Here is an 8,382-nt window from a genome sequence, read left to right as displayed (position 1 = left end):
CAGGATGTGCTATGTGACCGTTCATCAGTATCTATGTGGTGGCTTGTGCACAAACTGGTGTGTTATTGGATGAATGAGTTCTAGGTAACTCGATATTGGTGTGTAGTGGAGATGTGTAGGACATTCTATAACTGTGCAATGTTTGTAAGCATGACATGTTTTAATTTAATAAATGTGATAATATGTGAATTCTATGAAAGATGCTTTGTGATATTTTGGTGTGTTACATTATGTGTTAAAATAAGTGTTTGCATTGATCTCACACTGAGTCTTTGAAAGCTCACCCATGATTTTCATGTGTCTTAGGTAATCTTAATACTTAAGGCTCGAATTTGGATCATCAGAGCGGCTCTCTATATGATATGTTTTCGTGGTTATGGATTTTGGAAATTTTTTGGTGTTTTTATGGACATTAAAATGGGTTTGTTTAAAAGGATTTGGGACTTTAAATTTTATATTATGAACTGTGGTATGAGATACTATTTTGACATAATAAGGTTTTATGCATGAACTGATTTTATGTGATTTCTAAATGATCAAAGAATTGTTTTAAAAACTAAGTTACATTTCAAATCATTTTTAATTATAAGGGAACACAAAACTCTATAACGTTAAGTACAAGATGTTTTAAAAAATCAAATGTTTTTAAAAGGTAAGTGAATTTTCTTTTTTTTTAAATCATTTTGGCCATCTTCAAGGTCAATGTAATCGCTTAGATTGGGCCATAGTGTCTACGCCCTATTTTAAGGGTTACATTTGACCTTGTCAAAGTGGATTTCAACTAGTTTCTCCTTAGCCTTGGAAAATGGTAGCGAAGATTTGGGGAAATTAGGGAAGTCAGGCATAGGCTTGCTGAAATTCTTCTACAAGGATCGTTTTAAAGCCATTTCTCTGTCATTCACATAGGACCAGTAGCATGCCTGTTGTTCCTATGCCTTTGTCTTCGCTTCAGCAAGTTGAAATTGCTTAATCTCAAACAAGGACATTCTCTGCTCTAGTTGCTCTACTGATTGTGACACTTCTTTTCAAAAGGAGCTCTAAGATGGTGAGGCTTCTATTGTGGGAAAGTGCTTGGCAGAGGAGGTGGGTGCCTTACTGTGTTGAGGTTACTTTGATGTGTCCTCCCTTTGGATTTTGGCAAATATAGCCCAAGACATTCCTTCCTTGTTTGGTGTGATGTCCTCATTGGCATTTAATGGTACTTGAGCTATTCTGCGATGAACATTGATGAGGGAAGGGAAATTGAGGTTGCTGGCATTCTTCTCTACACATCGATGCACTTCATGGAAATTGACCCGACCAATGTTGATTTTTCGACCCACAATGATTGAATGCAACAATAGCATTCGTTCCTTTGATACTGTCGTGTTTTTGGTGGATGGCATTAGTAAAATTTTCAGGAAGTGCTACTTACCTATAGGCTTTAGGGAAGCCCTCTTGATTGTATAGCATTATTAGGTAGAGACAATCCAACAAGTGCTTCCAATATAAAAATCATTTAATACTTGATTTAAACCGTCAATAGTTATCATGTGTGAAATGATATATGTGATTTATGCAAGTATACATGTCAAATCAAATAATAAAGTGGTAAGTGAGTATCATTCCCATGATGATCGGATTGAGCCACAAAAGTGGTCAAGTTACTATAATAAAATGCGAGTAATGTTATGACAAAAACAATACGAAGTGTGCATTAGAAATTAAAGGAATAATGATGTGTACGATAGCTGGAATTCATAAATACTTGGGAATGCTATGGCAAAGTGATAGTAGAAATGTAATGGCAATTATGAGAATTACTACGAGAATACCATGTAAGCGATCAAGTAAATAACTAAGAATAATATGGTAAAGAATCTTTGGCAAAGAATAAAGGATATACGATGTTTATTTGGAAGATTGAGATTACTAAGAATCTATCTTTACTGTCAATAATGCATCCGAAAAATCATACTTAGTTTACTGCTCAGAAGATTTCTAAAATGGTCTGTTTCTTTTGAGAGAAAAAACCTCACGTTACCTTGCCCATGTTTATGGGCTTTAAATATGGTACCCTGCACTATTTTCCTTCTTTATGAATGCTACTCTATGTCTAAAGTCTACTGGAAGTATTTATCAAGCACTTACTCATATCATTCAATTTCGGTTCAACTATTCCAACCTGTTCAAAATTAAATTAGTTTATGGGCATGTTGCACAGTCGTCTATGTCTAGGGATTGCACACATACAATTTAGAAATAAAACAATTGAATGAAATAGTAAATTAAATTAGATATATGCTTCAACAGTTAAAGAAAGTAAAAGTTTCATCATGTAATCTCAACCTGATGACATTTAGCCCATGGGTTGGCACAAAAAATTCAAAACCAAAACAACATCCAGCATTATTTTCATCATTCCATTTACAGAAGAACAAAATAAGAAATACGGAAGACTTTAGGAAGATAACTTTCGCATGACCAGTTCACACTCCAGTAGCACAATGTCCTACGATGCCTGACAGGGATTGCTTTCATCTTCCTCTTTTTGTATCTACTCAGCCACTACCCTCTATTTTTGCCTAAAGATCTCTTCCGTTTTGTTCAACCTTTTTGGGTTTCCTCCTTTGGATTTTTATAGGCTTTTTCCCTAAGGTAAATCCAACAACTCATGTTTATATTCTCTTTTTTTAAATTCATTTTTCAACAACCCAAGATTATCTTCTCCTCTTTATAAATTATTTTTTCTAGGATAAAAACCAATATGCCAGGATTATCTTCTCCTCTTTTCTAGGCAGATTTTTCTGGTACAAGTATAGTTGGGGTGAAATTGGTATGCGTTGAGTGTTGACTCGGTCTTCCTAGAATTTCCATGACATCCGTACTGACAAAATGTCCTACCTTTTGCCCCGACAAACCTTCACTCCTTTAGTTCTCTTTCCTCAATCTGCACCTGTCAAACTAGTAAACACAGCCCTACCATAAGCAATTAAAAGTACCTAATATTTAATCACAATTCAAGGTCCTCATGCAATGATTAAAATTCTAGTGAAATGTCCTAAAATGCTACTAAATGTACCTAAGTACAAGCAATTGACTAGGTTTAAAGGCATGAAGTATAATTTTTCAAGATTTATCACACCCCTAAACTTGAGTTATTACTCGTCCTCAAGAAAAATAGATATGAATGCATGAATGCAAATTTTTTTTTCTTTTGTTACCTAAACTCAAGTTACTCTGTAACCCTTGCTCATGGCTTTCACAAGTTATTTATTTGTACTTGTTTTTCTCCTCTCTTTTTTCTTTTTTTTACCATTAGGGGATTTAGCATATCACAAAATTTTTTGACTTGATAATCTCAATGGAGCATACACTGAATTACCTAGTACTTAATCATGTGACAATTTAAGTAAAAAATCACTCTTGAAGTTTAGGCTTTTAACTAAAAATATCAATGGACCAAACAACTACCTCCTTAGCTACTTAGCCCATTACTATAGCGGAGTGCCCCTAATCTTTTTTATTACACAGTTACTTAAACTCACCATTCTAGTCAACAGCACGATTGAGAAAATAAAGTGGTGCTGACTTACTAAATAATTCTAAGCATTGGAGTGCCTCCCTTATTTCTGTAATGTCATGGCAAAATGACTGAGTTTGGCTTCAAAAACCTAAGTTCATTAGAAGACACTCACTATAATAAAAACAAATCCACTGTCACATGTTCTAGATATACTAAATAATATAAGCTCATCAAGAAACATCACAAGTAATGATTGAACTTCTCATAGATAAAAAAAATACTTAATAATCAAATGAAATTGGCAAACAACTTAACTATACTAGGATGAACATACATACTAGATACACAACGTAACCTAAATGCACAATACACCCCCAAACCTAAGGGATGCATTGTCCTCAATGCATGAATAGATATATGCAAACTATCTATATACAGAGAATGTCATGGTAAAATATATACAATGCAATTTGTATGAAAGAAAAAAGAAAACTTTCCTATCTTGGACTGTATTGTAGATACTTCATTTTGTCTGAAGAGTTGATTTACGAGCAGCAACCTTGTATATCTGCTTCCTCTTTGTCCCCACGATCAGTCTCAATGCTGACAGACTCTGTTTTCTCTGTCCCTGGTGGTTCGGGTGCATTCTAATCATTGGTAGGATTCGTCTCAATGGTCTTTGTGTCACCGACCCCTATGAAATAAAATAAAAATAATTTTCAAGATGTTGGTGTTAAATATCTCGAAGATCAATCGACTGCTTGTCTCGTTCTACATGAGCACCTTAGTAGTGGTTCAAGTGTTGCCCATTAACTTTAAATATGTCCTCTATTTTCATGTCTTTCACATCAACAGCTCCATGTTGATATGCATGATCTACCAAGAATTTTTCATCAAAATTAAAAGGTCTATTTTGCTCCAGCAAAGAGCACAAGGGTCTTTGCTCAAATAAATCTTCGTAACTATCAGAATTGTTGTGAAAAAATCTTGCGAATTCCTCTACTATTATTTTTATCAAGTTAATAGCTCGGCATTCTTCATTCTTATTAGCACATTTTAAGGTAATAAATACATTGACTGTGATCTGCTGATCATTTATACTCACTGTCAATTCACTTTTTTGCACATCAATTAAAGTTCTGTCTGTAGCAAAAAGGTCTTCCAAGAATAATTGGCACATTTTGGTCAGCTTCAATTCTAAAATAAATAAATCCACAGGAAAAATAAATTTATCTACTCTTACCAGCACTTGAACATAGGATCGATCAGCCAGTTACAACATAACCGTAGTAGGTTTTGCTTTCCCAATTCCTAGCTTCCTGAAAATATACATAGGCATTAGATTTATACTTGCTCCTAAATCACATAACACCTTACCAACATAATGATTTCCAATAAAACATGGGATGTGAAACTCCTTGGATCCTTCAGCTTCGGAGATAGTTTATTCATCAACACTGTTGTGCACTCTTTAATGAGAGCAATAGTCTCAAATTCTCCCAATCTGCACTTCTTCGACAGTATATCTTTCATGAATTTCATGTAATTAAGCATTTGCTCCAAAGCTTCTACTAGCAATATGTTGATGTGGAGTTGCTTCAATACATCCAAAACTCTTTTGAACTGAACATCTTGTTTATAATTCTGGAATCATTGAGGAAAAGGAAAAGGTGGTTGTCCCTCAAGTTGCGATGTTGTTTTGCCGTGGCATTTTCATTAACAACATGATTTGATTCTGCCACAGTATTTTGCTCTTACCCTTTTTAGGTTTAGTCTGTCGTTAGGTAGGTTCTAAGATCTTTTCTTGATTGCGGTTGCAATTTTTTTCATCTATCGTGGCATCTTGAACAACTTCATTCAATCGAGTCCCACTTCTAAGAGTGATGGCCTTGAACTACTCATTCCCTTGGCAATGCTCCTTATGGCCTTGAATTTAGAGCATTCGTTATTTGCCGCATTTGATTTTTAAGAGCTCAGAGAGATGCAACCTAAATCAGAATCACAACATCACTTTTGGCCATATACTCCTTCAACAAAGAGTCAATAGAATTAGAAGATGATACCTGACCTTGTTAGGCATTGTGCCTCGGCATAGGTTGGATGTAACCAAGTGGTACATTGTGGATATTTTGTCTTACAACATTGTGTGAACTCCTGCACCTTGATTATTCCAACTAAAATTTGGATGTTGCTTCTACCTCGGATTGTAAGTGTTGGAATAGAGATTATTATTTCAGTTAAAATTACCCATGTTATATACCGATGCTGGGTTTGATGGGCATTCATCAAACGGATGATCTACGCCACAAGAAACGCATTACAATTTGACTGGGTTCATCTCCTAAGTTGTAGTGGGCTTCTTCATCGTCTTGATCATATTAGCTAAAGAAGATACTTGGGCTGTCAACAAATTAATTGTGTCGAGCTCCATGGCACTAGTAGCTCTCTTGGATGTCCTAACTCTTGCAGTCAGATATTGATAATCATTGTTGACAGTCTTTTCCAAAATCTCATATGCTTTATTATAAGATTTATCCAACAAGTACCATTGGTGGAAGCATCAACTACCATCCTCGTATTCACATTAATTCCATTATAAAATATCTTTATCTATGTCTAGTGCTGAAATCCATGCATCAGACATTTTTGAATTAACTCCTTAAATCGTTCCCAAGCTTCATATAGTGTTTCATCCTCTGATTGCGGAAAAGATGTGATGTCATTTCTATGCTTGGCATTCATGTTTGGAGGATTATACCATACTGAAAACCTTTGGTAAAAATCATTCCATGATACCACTGTTCCTGATGGCAAAGTATTCAACCAAGCTCTCACACGATCTCTCATAGAATATGGTAATAGTTTAAGTCGCAGGGTGTCTTCAAGAACACCCTATTGTCTAAATAAGTCACAAACCTCTAGAAAAAGTCTTAAATGCAGTCTTGGATCTTCAGTAGGTAATCCACTAAACTGTCCTACTGTTTGCAACATTTGAAACATTACCAGTTTCAACTCAAATTGTTGAGCTTGTATTGTTGGTCTGACTATCCCTGGATTCAAATCATCAAAAATTAGAACAACATACTCTTGAATGGCTCTTTCTCGGTCATCTATCACCTGGCGAATAGGAGGATTAGCATCCTGACAATTCGGATTATCATTGAGACTAGGACCTTTTGGATTATCATTGAGATCGGGATCATTCCTATTTCTAGCCATTTTACTCAATTCTTTTCACCTTCTTTGCAAAGTTCTCCCAATCTCTAGGTCAACAGATATTCTTTGTTAGTAGGAATGCCTCTTCTCATGCACTGATGGCAAATAGGTAGAAATTAAATTAAACAAATTTAAATTAAGCAAATGGAATTAATTTAAATAACCAAACCAAATTTCACCAAATTGTCAATCCCTAAAATGGTACCAAAAACTTGTCACGTGTGAAATGTATCCAATTTGTTCAAGTATATATGTCAAATCAAGTAATAAAGTGATGAGTGAGTATCATTCCCACCAGGATTGTATTACGGAACAAAAGTGGTCAAGTTATTGTAATAAAATACGACTAATGCTATCACAAAAACAATGATAAGTATGCAGTGGCAATTAAAAGAATAATGATGTGTATGATACGTGGAATTAATAAATACTTAGAAATGCTATGGCAAAGTGATAGTAGAAATGTAATGGAAATTATGGGAATTACTACGAGAATATTATGTAAACGATCAAGTAAATAACTAAGAATGTTATGGTAAAGATACATTGGCAAAGGATAAAGGATATACGATGTTGATTTCAAAGATTGGGATTACTAAGAATCTACCCTTACTGTCAATAATGCCTCAGCAAAATCATACTCAGTTTACTGCTCAAAAGAGTTCTAAAATGGTCTACTTCTTTCGAGAGCAAAAACCTCAAGTTACCTTGCCCGTGTTTGTGGGCTTTCAATATGGTACCCTGCACTATTTTCCTTTTGTATGAACGTTGCTCTATGTCTAGAGTCTACTGCAAGTATTTTTGGAGTACTTTCTCATATCATTCAAATTTTAGTGCAACTAATCCAACCTTTTTAAATTAAATTAGTTTATGGGCATGCTATACAGTCGTCTATCTCTAGGGATTACACGCATAAAATTTAGAAATAAAATAATTAAATCAAATAGTAAATTATATTAGATATATGCTTCAATCATTAAGGAAAATAAATGTTTAATCATGTAACCCCAACCCGATGAGATTTAGCTCATGGGTTGGCACATAAAATTCAAAACCAAAATAACATCCAACATCATTTTCATCATTCAATTTACGGAAGAATAAAGTAAGAAATACGAAAGACTTCGGGAAGACAGCTTTCACGTGTCCAGTTCACACTCTTCAGCACAATATCCTACGATGGCTGAGAGGGACTGCTTTCATCTTCCTCTTTTCATCTCTACTCAGCCACTACGCTCTATTTTTTCCTAGGGATCTCTTTTTTTTTTGTTCGTCTTTTTTGGGATTCCTCATTTGGCTTTTTATAGGTTTTTTCCCTAGGGTAAATCCAACAGCCCATGTTTATCTTATCTTCTTTTAAATTCTTTTTTCAACAACCCAAGATTATCTTCTCCTATTTTTAAATTCTTTTTTCTAGGATAAAAACCAATAGGCCAAGATTATCTTCTCCTCTTTTTTAGGCAGATTTTTCTAGTACAAGTATAGTTGGGCTGAAACCGGTATGAGTTGAGTGTTGACTCGGTCTTCCTAGAATTGCCATGACATTCGTAGTGACAAAATGTCCAAAATTTTGCCCTGTAAATCTTCACTCCTTTGGTTCTTGTTCCTCAACCTGTACCTACCACACCACCGAACACAGTCCTACCACAAGCAATTAAAAA

General features: G+C 34.9%; 1 non-coding gene across 1 annotated transcript; it reads left to right on the top strand.

The window, feature by feature from the left end:
* Positions 1-6,131: 6,131 nt before the first annotated feature.
* On the top strand, positions 6,132-6,238 carry LOC121224714 (small nucleolar RNA R71). Its single transcript, XR_005922459.1, has one exon. It is a non-coding gene; the product is annotated as a small nucleolar RNA R71 (small nucleolar RNA).
* Positions 6,239-8,382: the final 2,144 nt, after the last annotated feature.

The sequence above is a fragment of the Gossypium hirsutum genome, chromosome D12 (assembly GCF_007990345.1).
Source record: "Gossypium hirsutum isolate 1008001.06 chromosome D12, Gossypium_hirsutum_v2.1, whole genome shotgun sequence".
Taxonomy (NCBI): domain Eukaryota; kingdom Viridiplantae; phylum Streptophyta; class Magnoliopsida; order Malvales; family Malvaceae; genus Gossypium; species Gossypium hirsutum.
The sequence above is the reverse complement of the archived record's forward strand: the minus strand, read 5'-3'. Positions and strand labels throughout refer to the sequence as shown.